Source organism: Cydia pomonella, chromosome 18, assembly GCF_033807575.1.
Source record: "Cydia pomonella isolate Wapato2018A chromosome 18, ilCydPomo1, whole genome shotgun sequence".
NCBI classification, from domain to species: Eukaryota; Metazoa; Arthropoda; class Insecta; order Lepidoptera; family Tortricidae; genus Cydia; species Cydia pomonella.
The window spans coordinates 1,486,100-1,503,512 of record NC_084720.1 but is presented as its reverse complement, the minus strand read 5'-3'; the positions used below and the strand labels follow the sequence as shown (position 1 = coordinate 1,503,512).

Genomic DNA, 17,413 nt, shown 5'->3' with positions numbered 1-17,413 from the left:
ATATATCTGATGGCGACTATAATAAACAAAAGTTTTGGACCCGGGTGCGTCCTTAAACTACGTCCAAAAGAGAGGTATGGCATTGTGAATGTCATCTCGCTTTGTGTGGCAGGGCACGGCACAGCGGATGTCATTCCAGATCTAGGGCAGAGCCCAACTGGAGAAGTACCTCCACCTTACAGAAAACCGCAACCAAATAACACTAGACCCTATTCATAGTGTTGTGTTCCTGCCGGTGAGTAATTGCCAGAGCTCAACGAGGGTGCGAAGTGTTAGGGTCAGGAACGCGCATGTAACTCCTCTGGAGTTGCGGGCGTACACAGCTAAGGAGACTGCCTACCATTAGGCAGGCCGTATGCTTGTTAGCCACCGATGTAGTATTAAAGAAAAAAGGTACGCACTTACCGTAATTCAATTCAATTCAATTCAATACATTTATTTCAGGTCAAATAGGCCCATATAGTTTGTTAGTAATTACATTATACTATATTAAATTACACATTTACATTAATTAGTCTTCCTACAATATTAACTATTTCTACATACAGTATATTGGCTTGCCTGTCAGTACATGTATCATATGGCAATGGTTTATGTACTGACAGTCAAACCTTGACGCAAATGCCCTCAGGATGATGTTAGAGCTGTCCCGCACCCTACGCGACAGGGATAACATCAACAAAATGCTACTTAGTAATAGTCGTAACTATTCTTCAAATCAAACCGCTGATGCAACGAAGCTTACTGCGGAACAAATGCATACATTAGCCATTGAAAGATTTATTTAGTTGTTTTTGAGACAAGTTAATGTCTTTATTGAACCATCTCCCACTGTTTCACGCTATACAGCCGTAACTATAGATATACAACTTAATTTACCTACACATACAGGGTGATGTGATGACTCATTATAGAAATGTACAATATTTTACTTAACTTAAAGCGCTGGTGACCTAGCGGTAAGAGCGTGCGACTTTCAATCCGGAGTTCGCGGGTTCAAACCCCGGCTCGTACCAATGAGTTTTTAGGAACTTATGTACGAAATATCATTTGATATTTACCCGTCGCTTTTCGGTGAAGGAAAACATCGTGAGGAAACTGGACTAATCCCAGTTTTACCATCTGGGTTGGAAGGTCAGATGGCAGTCGCTTTCGTAAAAACTAGTGCCTACACCAATTCTGGGCATTACTTGTCAAGCGGACCCCAGGCTCCCATGAACCGTGGCAAAAATGCCAGGACAACGCGAGAAAGATAAAGATTTTACTTCACTTACATGTCCTGGACCTTGACTAGTACAAGTAGTCTTATACTCATTTTTGAATGAAAATTGTCAGTGAGTAATTTATTATATTAAATAAATAAATATGATGGGATATTCTCACACAGATTGAATAAGTCCCACGGTAAGCTCAAGAAGGCTTGTGTTGTGGGCATTCAGACAACGATATATATTTACTGAATATACAAATAAATAAATACATAGAAAACACCCACGATTCAGAATCAAATATCTGTGCTCGTCACTCAAACAAATGACCTTACTGGGATTCGAACCCAGGACCGTCGGCTTCATAGGCAGGGTCACTACTAGGCCAGACTAGTTCAGTTCACGTTTATAACTCGCAGATTAGAAGTAATATTTTTGTTTTCATTAATATGGATTTCCGCAAAGCAACGCCTGATTCTAATTATCATTAAAATGTATAAATATATTTATCTGAATATCAATATTTAGAGAGGAAAATGGGAGCAGTAATACCCTTTCGTGTTAACTACTTCTATTTAAATTAGAACGTCCTGTATGTGTGCAGCTGTCCGTCTGTCAGTCACTGCTAACTGCGCCGACGATTATTGATTTACAAACGTGCGCCTACGCAGCTTGGAGCGCACAGTTCTTAGATAGAATAGTACAGCTATAGCATCCAGGTTTAAGAGGGAAATATACCACGTGATTATCCATCCAAACAGAGAAAACGTTTTTCTACTTTTAAATATTTTCCATTCTCCAGTTTTTTTAGTATTTTATTGACGCAATGCAATGCAGCCAGCGGATGTCATTCCAGATCTAGAGCAGAGCCCAACTGGAGAAGTACCTCCACCTTACAGAAAACAGCAGCCAAATAACACTAGACCCTACTCATAGTGTTGTGTTCCTGCCGGTGAGTAAGGTTGCCAGAGCTCAATGAGGGGGGGGGGGGGGGGCGGGTTTAGGTTCGGCAACGCGCATGTAACTCCTCTGGAGTTGCAGGCGTACATAGGCTGCGGAGGCTGCTTACCATCAGGCGGGCCGTATGCTCGTTTGCCACCGACGTAGTATTAAAAAAAAACTACGTTGACTAGGTTTTCATTTTTTTCAATAAAGCGAGACCTATAAACCTAAAATATATTATGCTGAAGCGAACGACATCGAAATCAAAGTGATTGGTTAAGATAGTTAGTGGAACCCGTTTTCTCCCGAAATGGAATTTCATAGAAACATTACCGTTATTTCGTTATATTCAAAAAGCTATTCTTCCCTCTTAAGAGGAAAGGGGACGACCGCTTCTCCATACAAACGTAGTCCCCATTTTCCTCTCTGGAATTGACATCATGCATTTTTTTCACATAATCTGATGTACCTCGTGTGTCTTTTTTCGATTTTTGATAAAAAATTGCAAAAGTCATGAGCGGAAAAACTGTTATTCATACTCATTCACATTCATGTTCATACAAATTGTTAAACGCTTCGAAAAAAATCAAACGTCCCCTACGTTTGATTTAGATAGCTGTGGTTGATATATAACCAATTGACAACATTTCATATTTTTAAGTGCTACTTTTTGTTGTCTACATCGAAAGAACGCACTAATTTAAGGTACCCGTATTTTTTTTATTTTGCGTAAGTTCTATATTTTGGTCATAAAATCTATTTATATTGTTACTTGAAACAAAAGGGCGTATGTAACAAACGTCATTTGTGAGAATCGTGACGTCACGGATCTGTTTCATACACTGGAAGAAACGTTGAATTAATTTACGTTTGAGCATAGACAACAGTGCGAGTGACATAACCTCAAACGTTAAAAATAAAATCACAAATTAACAAGTGTCACAAACGTCAAAACTCAAGTCAAACGATGGTTTTCATCCCGTTTTCAATGACAATGACAATGTCAACCCAATCGGAAGTCATTTTTTTGCTTGTAGTGGCAGAACTGAAGGAGCTGGGTGACGTCAATTTCCGTTTTAACTATTTTTAGAGATTTTGAATACAAAACTTCGTAAAAAATATATAAAATTTATTTTTTTCTAATCTACAGGAGCCCCTCTCGAAATGGTTTTCAATTTAGGGATATTGAAAATTTTGAAATGTTGTCAATTGTGTCAAAATATTTTCAATAATGCTTATATTTTGTTTTCTTTTTTTTATTTAATAAATCTTAAGTTTCCCAATGCGATAGTGTAGGCATCAGGTACTTTGTTATGTTAATATACAGAGAGGAAAATGAGGACTATGTTTGTATGAAAAGGCGATTTCGCTCAGATCCTCCACTTTCGTCTTAAGGCCCAGTCGGTTCGTGTTCTCTCTCCCTCTCACTGAGTGTAAGCGAGATGGATGTGTGTGCTTAGGACCGCGGATATCATGTTTTTGAATTAATGTTTTTTGCGGGTTAATAATAATAGAGTAACCGCCGACTTCCCTCAAACATGGATTTGTCGATTTTATGAAGACATTTTCATGTTGTTAGCTTTTCTGTAATATTTGTTATAATTTTTTAAAGTGCATTTTAGACCTGTATGTTCGTGGTTTATGTTTTTTCCTATTAAGAAAAAGTCAAAAACTCAGGATTCGAATCACTGAAATCCCTGGAGAATGGCCCCAAGATTGCTGATCAAATTTTTGGCAGCCGTATTGTGAACTAAAAAAGCGCTACCAAAGAGAATTTGAAACTAGAAGTAAACTTTAGTAGTAGTAGGTTAGACGTATTTAAGTATGTTTATTCATATTAATGTCTTGTGTTATTTGGTTATACTATTATTATACTATTCTACTTTTAATTATTATTATTATTTTGTTGTTTTTCTTTGTGCCACCTACCGTATATTCTAATTTTATTACCTCCGATACCCAAAGGTTGTCTGGAAGAGATCGCTCTTAAGCGATAAGACCGCCTGTTGTTACGTCTATCAAATTGTCTTTGTTTGTTTCTGTACATTTACTGTCAACTATGTGAGGTGTTCAATAAAGAGTATTGTATTGTAAACTTTGTAGCCGCAGTAAATTTACTGCCAACTTTCGACACATGACTAAAACTTTTAGAACGCCATTCGACTTTGATCCTTATTTTTTCAATGATATGTGTTAAATTTGATAAATATCAAAAAGTGGCGCCATCTACTAGAGCATACGCGAAAGGTACGGCGCCATCGCTCGAAAAAATGCCGCCACCTGACTATATTTACATTATCGTTCATATTCATATTAAGTAAATATGTTCTATATATAAAAATAAAAATAAATGAAATAAAATGAAATTCCCCATTGGTTTAAAGAAAATCGTATCTAAAATACTCCACTTCAACACTAACAAATGCATTCCAAGAAACATGCATTCTATCCGAATTTACAAAGATAGAATTCTAAGTATCCACTCTAAACAACGTATCCATTAATTCCCATTATAGTATCATAATTATTACAACAATGTAGCCACTTTGTAGTTTATAATAATTGTTATTAATATAATTAATAACCGGACGTGGCAGCTCTGTGAACTAGGAGTTTGGGTTTAAGAGCCCTTAATCCTTGGAGCGTTCTCCGATTTCACGAAATAACGCTCGATAGATGGCGTTGGCGCTCGGTACGCGAGCGCCGGCAACGCGACGCGCGTTTCAATGCAGACTAGAATAATCTTGATAGTTTTCAATATAATTTCAAGCAACATTAATTTTAGTGTCATATGATATCATATGGGCACTCTTTATTTTATTGTATATGCACAGTAGTTTTTTTTTTTATGTACACTACTACTAAGTGTACAGACTACAGAGTGTACTATAACCCTTGCTCTTTATTCTGTCTCTTTCACACCAATGGAAAATGAAGAAGTTACTAAATGACTGCAGGTATAAATAAAGTATATTAGTGCGATAGAGAGACAGATAGTGTTTCGTTGTCGTATCGTAAACGATTGGCATGTTGGCCACACACTTGCTTAGTGCCTAGCCAAAATACCAATCGTTTGCGTATATTAGTGCGATAGAGAGAGAGTAGTGTTTAGTTGTCGTATCGTAAACGATTGGCATGTTGGCTACGCACCCATGATACCTAGCCAAGAAGCCAATCGATTGCGCATATTAGTGCGATAGAGAGACAGATAGTGTTTCCTTGTCGTATCGTAAACGTTTGGCATGTTGGCTACGCACCCATGCTGCCCAGCCAAGATGCCAATCGTTTGTGCATATTAGTACGAGAGAGAGACAGATAGTGTTTCGTTGTCGTATCGATTGGCATGGTGGCTACGCACCCATGCTGCGTAGTCAAGATGCCAATCGTTTGCGCACATTAGTGCTATAGAGTTTCAGTGTTATTTGAAATCACGTTAGGGTTTGTATTATTATTTTTGACCCGAATGAAGTCCATCCAGGTTCTTATGATGGAGTCAGGAGTTGGTCACCAGAACTCCTAATCTACTCATTATAATTCCATCGTGCTTGGGCGCAAAAGATTTGCCCTGACGAACACCATCGATCTAGATGAGGTCCAGGGTCTCATGACGGAGTCAGGAGTTGGTCACCAGAACTCCCCAGAACTCCTAATCTACTCATCATAACTCCATCGAGTTTGGGCTCAATAGATTTACCCTGATGAGCACCATCAATCTAGATGAAGTCCAGGGTCTCATGATGGAGTCAGGAGTAGGTCACTAGAACTCCTAATCTACTCATTATAATTCCATCGTATTCGAGCTTGTTAGATTATTATTTATAAATTGTATTATGTATGAAACTGACCTGTTTCTCTGACGTCCAATGTTGATAAATATTCATTATTTAAACACTTAACTCGATATCACGCGAAGTTTACACAATTTGTGATTTATGTGGGTACGATATGAAACCACGGTTGTTTAGAGAAACATGGATAGTGGTAACTTTGAGACGGTAGTTAACCTACTAATAAGATTTGTTAACTATTTTAAAGTGATTATATTATGTATTAATATTACTTATTAGTAATTATGTATAACGGAGTTTATTGAAAAGATGTTGTGATCATTTTATTCTGCATTATTCGATAAATGAGAAGATACGTTTGTGACGTCACTTCTCGTACGACAAATAGCATGATTAACCAGTTGTGAGTGGCTGGTTTGCAGTGGATATAAAAGGGACCCGACCCATTTTATTTGGATCATTCTCATTGTGATTCTTCGTTGCGCTGCAGCACTGAGTTAATCGTCGCCACAGGAATATTGAAAGTTAAGTAAATACTATGTTGATAATTATTTTAATGTTTATATACCTTAATGCTGAATTAATTATTAAATAATTCATTCAGACATATATTGGTAAATTATAAAGTACTTATTAGTGATTGTATTTATTTAGTAGTTGTTGATGACAAAGTGAATAAATTGGTTTATTGACTATAATAAAAAGGTTTTATTTTCAATTATATTTGTTCATTATTTAATTTATCATACTAGTAATCCACATAGCATCTAGTGATAGTTTTAGCAGTTTCGATTAATTCTGAATCAAGGGAAATAAATAACTTGATGACAAATTATGCCAAATTTATACAGTTAACTTAGTGTTTTCAAGCAGTATTGTGAATTTAAGGTAATATTGGCTATTAATTCTGTTTTAATTGATTATTTACATAGCAGCAGGGTTTGCTTTTATCCACTCGGACATCCATTTTAACTTATTATTCTTACATCAGAAGTTGGGATACTATTCAGCCTTACTTTAAAAAATGCTTATTATATGTAATTTCAGAGAGATTTGGAAGCTGGAATTTGGAAACCTTCTGAAAGCGATCAAGGATGCTGTCTCCGGTGCTCTCGGAAAAGACGTGGACATCGCTTTGCTTACTTTCGACCCTGCTACAAGCGACAGTGGAGCAGTGTCCTGGTATATCTATAATGATGTAAATGTTAAAATTTTATTTTTTATAGTAACGTTACCTCAACATCAGAATCGCCTATATATTACAAATAATTTGCTGTACTATAAAACTGCACATAATGTGAAATGAATTGTCAGATTGGCCGAACGGTTTTTAGAGAGTTTAACAAACAGTAAATACCTGCACCGTCGGAAAATCTACAGGATATTCACCTTTTCATTTCATTATGTATTTATGTACACGAACCTTAATGGATCTTTTAATTATACAGAATTTTGAATGATAAACTGTATAATTTTTTAGTTCTGACACTTGGAGACTTTTACACCTCAATAATTTGATATTTTTTTTGTGTTATTTTTTTAAATATTTTTATTTACTTTTTTAATTTGACGTTTTCATTGGTATTTCCCACGTTGACGTGTAAAAGTGCCCTGGTGGCCTGTTCGCTGAATAAATGTTGAAGGTGCAATTTACTAATAATGTAATGCTGGTAAATATACATTTTGTGAAATAGTATTTTGTACAAGATAATATTATTATCTGCTGTAGATTGGTTAAAAAAAAAATACGCTGGTCGGCCACATACTTGATACCGATTGGTCTCACTGGCAGAGTGTGAATGTGATCGGTATGTCTAGGTATGGTTTGGCATTTTTCATACACTATTTAGGTATCCGCTGGTCGGTCATTTACTTGGTGTCAATTGTCTCACTAGCAGCGGGTGAAAGTAATTGGCATGCCGAGGTATTTGGCAATACCCACATTTTTTGATACACTTAATTGGGTATCCGCTGGTCGGTCATATACTTGGTGTCAATTGTTCTCATTAGCAGCGGGTGAATGTAATTGGCATGTCTAGGTATTTGGCAATACCCACACATATTCGCTGGTCAATTTGAATTGGGCTAACATGTATATTCAAGCAGATCATGATATTGATTATACGAAATGTGTAGAATAGGATTATTAAGTATATAATTGGCTTTAGCTTTATTTAATGAATGAAGTGATTGTCTAATTATGTTTTTAGTACTTCGGGAACGAAGTACACGTCAGTATGGCCGTGTTAGATTATTATTTATAAATTGTATTATGTATGAAACTGACCTGTTTCTCTGACGTCCAATGTTGATAAATATTCATTATTTAAACACTTAACTCGATATCACGCGAAGTTTACACAATTTGTGATTTATGTGGGTACGATACGAAACCACGGTTGTTTAGAGAAACATGGATAGTGGTAACTTTGAGACGATAGTTAACCTACTAATAACATTTGTTAACTATTTTAAAGTGATTATATTATGTATTAATATTACTTATTAGTAATTATGTATAACGGAGTTTATTGAAAAGATGTTGTGATCATTTTATTCTGCATTATTCGATAAATGAGAAGATACGTTTGTGACGTCACTTCTCGTACGACAAATAGCATGATTAACCAGTTGTGAGTGGCTGGTTTGCAGTGGATATAAAAGGGACCCGACCCATTTTATTTGGATCATTCTCATTGTGATTCTTCGTTGCGCTGCAGCACTGAGTTAATCGTCGCCACAGGAATATTGAAAGTTAAGTAAATACTATGTTGATAATTATTTTAATGTTTATATACCTTAATGCTGAATTAATTATTAAATAATTCATTCAGACATATATTGGTAAATTATAAAGTACTTATTAGTGATTGTATTTATTTAGTAGTTGTTGATGACAAAGTGAATAAATTGGTTTATTGACTATAATAAAAAGGTTTTATTTTCAATTATATTTGTTCATTATTTAATTTATCATACTAGTAATCCACATAGCATCTAGTGATAGTTTTAGCAGTTTCGATTAATTCTGAATCAAGGGAAATAAATAACTTGATGACAAATTATGCCAAATTTATACAGTTAACTTAGTGTTTTCAAGCAGTATTGTGAATTTAAGGTAATATTGGCTATTAATTCTGTTTTAATTGATTATTTACATAGCAGCAGGGTTTGCTTTTATCCACTCGGACATCCATTTTAACTTATTATTCTTACAAGCTCAATAGATTTGCCCTGACGAGTACCATCGATCTAAATGAAGTCCAGGGTCTCATGATGGAGTCAGGAGTTGGTCACCAGAACTCCTAATCTACTCATTATAATTCCATCGTGTTTGGGCTCAAAAGATTTGCCCTGACGAGTACCATCGATCTAGATGAAGTCCAGGGTCTCATGATGGAGTCAGGAGTTGGTCACCATAATTCCTAATCTACTCATCATAACTCCATCGTGTTTGGGCTCAATAGATTTGCCCTCACGAGCACCATCAATCTAGATGATGTTCAGGGTCTCATGATGGAGTCAGGAGTTCGTCACTAGAACTTCTAATCTACTCATTATAATTCCATCGTGTTTGGGCTCAAAAGATTTGCCCTGACGAGTACCATCGATCTAGATGAAGTCCAGGGTCTCATGATGGAGTCAGGAGTTGGTCACCAGAACTCCTAATCTACTCATTATAATTCCATCGTGTTTGGGCTCAAAAGATTTGCCCTGACGAGTACCATCGATCTAGATGAAGTCCAGGGTCTCATGATGGAGTCAGGAGTTGGTCACCATAATTCCTAATCTACTCATCATAACTCCATCGTGTTTGGGCTCAATAGATTTGCCCTGACGAGTACCATCGATCTAAATGAAGTCCAGGGTCTCATGATGAAGTCAGGAGTTGGTCACTAGAACTCCTAATCTACTCATTATAATTCCATCGTGTTTGGGCTCAAAAGATTTGCCCTGACGAGTACCATCGATCTAGATGAAGTCCAGGGTCTCATGATGGAGTCAGGAGTTGGTCACCATAATTCCTAATCTACTCATCATAACTCCATCGTGTTTGGGCTCAATAGATTTGCCCTCACGAGCACCATCAATCTAGATGATGTTCAGGGTCTCATGATGGAGTCAGGAGTTGGTCACTAGAACTCCTAATCTACTCATTATAATTCCATCGAGTTTGGGCTCAAAAGATTTGCCCTGACGAGTACCATCGATCTAGATGAAGTCCAGGGTCTCATGATGGAGTCAGGAGTTGGTCACCAGAACTCGTAATCTATTTATCATAACTCCATCGTGTTTGGGCTCAATAGATTTACTCCGACAAGCACCATCAAATTACCATTATGATGAATAGATTAGGAGTTCTGGTGACCAACTACTGAGTCCATCATGAGACCCTCGACTTAATCTAGATCGATGGTACTCGTCAGGGCAAATCTTTTGAGCCCAAACACGATGGAGTTATGATGAATAGACTAGGAGTTCTGGTGATCAACTCCTGAGTCCATCATGAGACCCTGGACCTGATCTAGATTGATGGTGCTCGTCAGGGCAACTCTATTGAGCCCATACACGATGGAGTTATGATGAGTAGATTAGGAGTTCTGGTGACCAACTCCTGACTCCATCGTGAGACCCTGGACCTCATCTAGATCGATGGTGCTCGTCAGGGCAAATCTTTTGAGCCCAAACACGTTGGAATTATAATGAGTAGATTAGGAGTTCTAGTGACCAACTCCTGACTCCATCATGAGACCCTGGACTTTATCTAGATTGATGATGCTCGTCAGGGCAAATCTATTGAGCCCAAACACGATGAGGTTATGATGAGTAGTTTAGGAGTTCTGGTGACCAACTCCTGACTCCATCATGAGACCCTGGACCTCATCTAGATCGATGGTGTTCATCAGGGCAAATCTATTGAGCCCAAACACGATGGAGTTATGATGAGTAGATTAGGAGTTCTGGTGACCAACTCCTGACTCCATCATGAGACCCTGGACCTCATCTAGATCGATGGTGTTCATCAGGGCAAATCTATTGAGCCCAAACACGATGGAGTTATGATGAGTAGATTAGGAGTTCTGGTGACCAGCTCCTGACTCCATCATGAGACCCTGGACCTCATCTAGATTGATGGTGCTCGTCAGGGCAACTCTATTGAACCCAAACACGATGGAGTTATGATGAGTAGATTAGGAGTTCTGGTGACCAGCTCCTGACTCCATCATGAGACCCTGGACCTCATCTAGATTGAAGGTGCTCGTCAGGGCAACTCTATTGAGCCCAAACACGATGGAGTTATGATGAGTAGAGTAGGAGTTCTGGTGACCAACTCCTGACTCCATCATGAGACCCTGGACCTCATCTAGATCGATGGTGCTCATCAGGGCAAATCTTTTGAGCCCAAACACGTTGGAATTATAATGAGTAGATTAGGAGTTCTAGTGACCAACTCCTGACTCCATCATGAGACCCTGGACTTTATCTAGATTGATGATGCTCGTCAGGGCAAATCTATTGAGCCCGAACACGATGAGGTTATGATGAGTAGTTTAGGAGTTCTGGTGACCAACTCCTGACTCCATCATGAGACCCTGGGCCTCATCTAGATCGATGGTGTTCATCAGGGCAAATCTATTGAGCCCAAACACGATGGAGTTATGATGAGTAGATTAGGAGTTCTGGTGACCAGCTCCTGACTCCATCATGAGACCCTGGACCTCATCTAGATTGATGGTGCTCGTCAGGGCAACTCTATTGAACCCAAACACGATGGAGTTATGATGAGTAGATTAGGAGTTCTGGTGACCAGCTCCTGACTCCATCATGAGACCCTGGACCTCATCTAGATTGAAGGTGCTCATCAGGGCAACTCTGTTGAGCCCAAACACGATGGAATTATAATGAGTAGATTAGGAGTTCTAGTGACCAACTCCTGACTCCATCATGAGACCCTGGACCTCATCTAGATCGATGGTGTTCGTCAGGGCAAATCTCTTGAGCCCAAACACGATGGGATTATAATTAGTAGATTAGGAGTTCTGGTGACCAACTCCTGACTCCATCATGAGAACTTCATCCGGGTCAAAAATAATAATGCAAACCCTAACGTAATTTCAAGTGAAAATGCGTTTTTCAGAAAATCGCAGCCAAATAACACTAGACCTTACTCATAGTGTTGTGTTCCTGCCGGTGAGTAAGGTTGCCAGAGCTCAACGAGGGGCGGGAGGGGGTTAGGGTCGGCAACGCGCATGTAACTCCTCTGGAGTTGCAGGCGTACATATGCGGGCCGTATGCTTGTTTGCCACCGACTTAGTATTAAAAAAAAAGTAACACTGAAAATCCATCAATAAGCGAGTCTGTTAGGCATACTGTGAAAAATGAACTTTTATTAAGATTTTCTAATCGCAGTATATAGCACTTCTCGGAACTCCGTAGCTGATTACGATCGCAACGAATGCCTGACAATCGAGCACAGGTCCGTCCTCTAAGCGCGCTCCGCGCGGACTGAGAGCGGGGCGTCGCTGCTGCGTGATTTATACGTGTTTTAAAAAAATATAAATTTACGGCAATGTAGGTCCCATAGTTACGATTTTTTTTTTATAGGTTAACATAAAGTTACAGTTTGCTATAATATTATTTTTAAAGCAAAATATGCGTACAATTTGCGGAAATAAAATATAATAAAACCCTGTTTTCGCCAAAAAAATGAAGAAAACTCGGAAGGTATTTTATCAGTTTTTTCAAATGAATCTTCGATTGTTAATCATTCCAGCCCCTCGTACGAGATATGTTGAATCAAATTGTAGTCATTCATGTACCAAATGATTCTTGTTTATAGCAAAATTGAGAACCGAAACGCCACATCTCACTGCAAAATTTGGAAAAGACTCCCAAAAAACCTCATTAAAAAAGAGGTTTAAAAGAGAAAATGAAAATTTGAACTGTTGGAGCCGCTAGTTTAGGAAACGATTATTTAAGTACGTTACCAGTTTTTGAATAAATACTAATAGTTACGTCGTAATCTTTAATGAAAAAGGAAGCATTTTACAAAATACGCTCGTCTGTAGGAATAAGGACTCTTAATAATAGAATACTAGTGACCGCGCTGTGTAGGGTAACAATTTGTATGAAAATATCTTAAAAGGAAAAATATTGTAATTATGTAATTATACATTTTTCACCACACCAACTTGATTGTTCAAAAACTAATGAGAAAGTTGCATTTTATCCTCACGATGTTTTCCTTCACCGAAAAGCGACTGGTAAATATCAAATGATATGTCTTACATAAGTTCCGAAAAATTCATTGGTACAAGCCGGGGTTGGAACCCGCGACCTCCGGATTGCAAGTCGCATGCTCGTACCGCTAGGCCGCCAGCGCTCTTATCTGTCAAGTATATACCGAATAAAGTAAAATAAAATAAGTACTTGCGGTTGATTTAACATGTGTAACTTGTGGTATAATTTTTTCCCCACAGTTAATTTCCTTATTTGAATAAATGGGAAAATTTATTTATTTATTATTTACTTATGTATTATCATCAGTCTGACAAAACTTCCTTAGTCAGAGGTTTTTCATGTCAGGGGAATTTTTTGAATAATGTAACAGTACGAACAGTATGGGAGAGTTCAAGTTACTTATTCTTATACGGAAGACTGGTAGAGAACTTAAAATTTGAAGACTCCTATACCTCTTCCCTACACTCTCTCTTAAAATATTAAATATTCACTTGTAATAAAAAAACTCTTTATTTTTTTTGTACTATAATTGTATACACAAGCTATCTCGGGTAATAAAACAAAAAATCCATTAACCCGCATGTCATATCAATGTGGTTCAGTGAAGGGGACGGACTGAAAATCAGCGCTGCGCAGTCAATTTGTAATAAAATGGCTGACGCAGCGTATGCCGAGTCCGTTCCTTTTGCCGCGCATGCCTATTTTTTTTTTACGTTAAACATTGTATTTTGTGTGGCAATAAATGGTTTCTTATTCTTCTTCAACCTAGCGTTTCCCGGTCTAGCGCCAGGGTTCGCTTTATTACTAAATCGTCTCCACTTTGCCCCGTCTTCGGCATCCTCGAGTGTGAGATTGTTCTGATCCATGTCCGCTGTCACGACGTCCAGCCAGCGCTTCTTAGATCTACTGCGGCCGCGTGATCTAGGGCCTTGGATAGTGAGGTTTAGGCATCTATTTCCGACGTCTAACGGTCTGCGGCTTATACCTAGGTACGAAAAAAATTTGAGACTGCCATACTGTGAGGTGGCCAAAAAAACATTCACAATTTTTTTTGGAATTGTGTTTTGTCATCTAAACGTAAAACTGTAATTATTTAACTAAAAGAACGCATTATCTTAAAAATATTTTTATTAAGCAATTTAGCATTGATACACAAACGCAAACGTTTGATAACCGTAGGTATCTATCTATACATATAATAAAGCTGAAGGGGGTCGAAAGTCTGTACATGGAAGATATTCTATCTATACATATAATAAAGCTGAAGGGGGTCGAAAGTCTGTACATGGAAGATATTCGAAAAAAAGTAGGCTGGAGATACTAAGAATCGTTAACAGAACACGTTCCAACAGTTTTTAGAATTTTTGTCTGTTTGTCTGTTTCTCTGTTTGTCTGTTTATTTGACCTCGCATCACGTGAAAACGGCTGAACGGATTTTGATGAAAACTTTACTAATCTGTCGAGAAAATGCCCGGCCAAGTTATAGGCTATAAAAATTCAACCCCTAGAAGGGGGGGTAGCCACTACACTCGATTAAGTTAAGTTTGCACCTAAATCTTATGGCGCTACTTAGGAAGGAGGTGCAAACTTTTACAACAAATATGTGCTACGAGTATCGAGTACCCTGCTAAACTAACAGATATGGTGCTGAAATTAAGCAACCGAGGAAGGATTTTGCCAAATTAACTCTAAAGTTAGAAGAGGGGGGTACGGATATCAATTCAATTTAAATTGTGTTGATGTAATAAATAATACAACTAAATTAAACGACAGTAAATTAATTGCCATACATTGCACAGTGCCATTTTTTGGGAAACTGAGTAAAAATTTTGTAATCAAGTAAACTAATAATTTTTAAGAAAAAAAAAACGACATCAATGAGGTAGACCCGTGAAAGAACGATTATTGTTGACTTTTGATTTCATACAATTAAATTAAAAAGACAGCGTCCTACGCCTAATTATGTAGAAAAGGAGGTAACATGTTTTATTTTGTCACTGCACCCACCTTGACACATTTCAGATTTTCCCTATGGTTGACTGGTAAGATACCCGCAATAGGGTATTCGACTGTATTTAAGATAAATTATTTCACACCATGCATGAAATAAAGCACCAGATAATTATTAAAAAAAACTAAATAGGATAGAAATATAAAAATGTGTCTTGAAAACCTAACTGCTTGACAAACATGCACAGAGAACAAATTGCCAAACGTGAACTATGCATCGTTGAAGAGTTCCATTCTGTTCATCATGAACAGTTCCACTTCATCAAATGTCACTTCTACAAATGTAAATACTTGATTTGTTGATGAAAATACAAAAATCACTATATGTATGCCTTTCACATTTGAAAAGTTCCCTCGATTCCTCATGGACCCCATCGTCAGAACTCGAACTTCACAAAAATTTGTCTTAAAAATCTAATTTACTTAACAAACACAGCGAAGAGGACAAATCGCCAAACGTGTACTGTGTATCGCTGAAGAGTTCCTTTCTGATCATCATCAGCAGTTCAACTTCATCAAATGTCACTTTTTTAAATGTAAATGCTAGATTTGTTAAAGAAAATACAAAAATCATTATATTAATTATTATTATCATTTCATGCTTAGACTGATTGGTCTGGAGCACCGATATGGATGATATTTTCCATGGACCTAATTTGGATAGGTACAGACAAGGACGTAAAAAAAAATACAAAAGTGGAACTGTATTGTCCGATATACATCTACTACTCTATGTCGTTTAAATCACGTCAAAAATTTGAATAACGACGAATTTGAAAAAAATAACAATTGATTTTGGAGAGTAGTTTTATTAAGTGGTACCTAATTGTAAAATATTTTATCTAGACTACAGTCCTCTAGCGTATCCATCTGTCAACTTTACTTCAAGTTCCACCTCCAGGGGAGAGGCAGAGAAATTAGCGGTGAATGAGCCGGTTACTGACACAGACCGAATACCACGCGGGCGGAGCCGCGGGCACAGCTAGTGTATAATATACGGCATAAGGGTGTCAGGAGGTATGCAAAATTGAACCCTAACACTTTAAAATAAAGTTCAAAATCAGCTGGGAAATATATTCCCTCTGTCTTATAATTAAAATGATCAATAATATGCCACAGTAACAATTGTCAACAGTTTTTTTTGGATTTTCTTGTACCAAAATTCAACTAAAAATGTTGTTTTTTTTTACTTAATACATAATCCGATTGTCAAATATTGGCTTGAACATCGAATATTAAAATATTAGCTCACAGTACAAAACCACATGTCAAAATTACCGAGCAAGTTCAAATATAAACATACGCATGTAAACACAGTACTACCATTAACCGACTTGGGAAACGATGTCAATTAGTTATGACTTATGTCTTCATCGTGCTGGGAGCCGATTCTGTTAACAATTTGGTTTTCAACTTATTTTGTTTCGACTTCGAGTCGTGTCCACTCATGCGCATGATGAGATGCCTTATCAGCAACTTCAATATAAGAAATTGCTTGTCAAATGTCAAAAAAGCGATTAAAATTAGAATGACGTCAAATGTCATTAGAAGTATTTAATTCAGAAATAATATAGCGAAAATTATTTGCTTTTGAAACAGTATATACTTAAATATATAATAAATAAATAAATAATGTACATTCTTATAGGTAAAAAACTTAAGCACGTCACCTGTTGTATGTAGTTGTGACGTGTTCGAATAGACAATACATGTTTAAAAGACACACACAAACAAAACAAATGTCTATTCGAACACGTCACAACTACATACAACAGGTGACTTACTTAAGTTTTTTACCTATACACAAATTGACTAAGTTCCCCTTCAGCTCAAGAAGGCTAGTGTTGTGGGTACTCATACTTGTGGATACATATAATCACCTACTGTCTCTCTTGAATACATTGAACTATTATTACTACGTAAAGAACCGGCATAGAGAACCAGTATTTTGCGCCATGAGTTGTTGTATTGACAACAAATCATAGAAGCGGAGCGTGAATCTCTCGACCTAAACGCGTAAGCGCAATAAATTTTACGGCGCTTAGTTTTGGTCGCATGGTACAGCGATTGCGATATTTTATTTTTTGGTATGGCTTCCCTATAGTAATAATAACTGAATGCTTGAGAATATAGCTTTTCATATCATCCTTACGTTTTGCGGAGGGATGAAAGTCATGTGACGAGAAAGGTATTACGAATGAATGTGGAGGGATGGAACGGCAG

General features: G+C 37.4%; 2 protein-coding genes across 3 annotated transcripts in view; both read left to right on the top strand.

The window, feature by feature from the left end:
• Positions 1 to 17,413, top strand: part of LOC133527638 (nose resistant to fluoxetine protein 6-like) — a 356,837-nt gene that overhangs the window by 155,520 nt on the left and 183,904 nt on the right. The gene's annotated exons all lie outside the window — the stretch shown is intronic.
• Positions 1 to 17,413, top strand: part of LOC133527646 (phospholipid phosphatase 2-like) — a 162,772-nt gene that overhangs the window by 41,655 nt on the left and 103,704 nt on the right. The gene's annotated exons all lie outside the window — the stretch shown is intronic.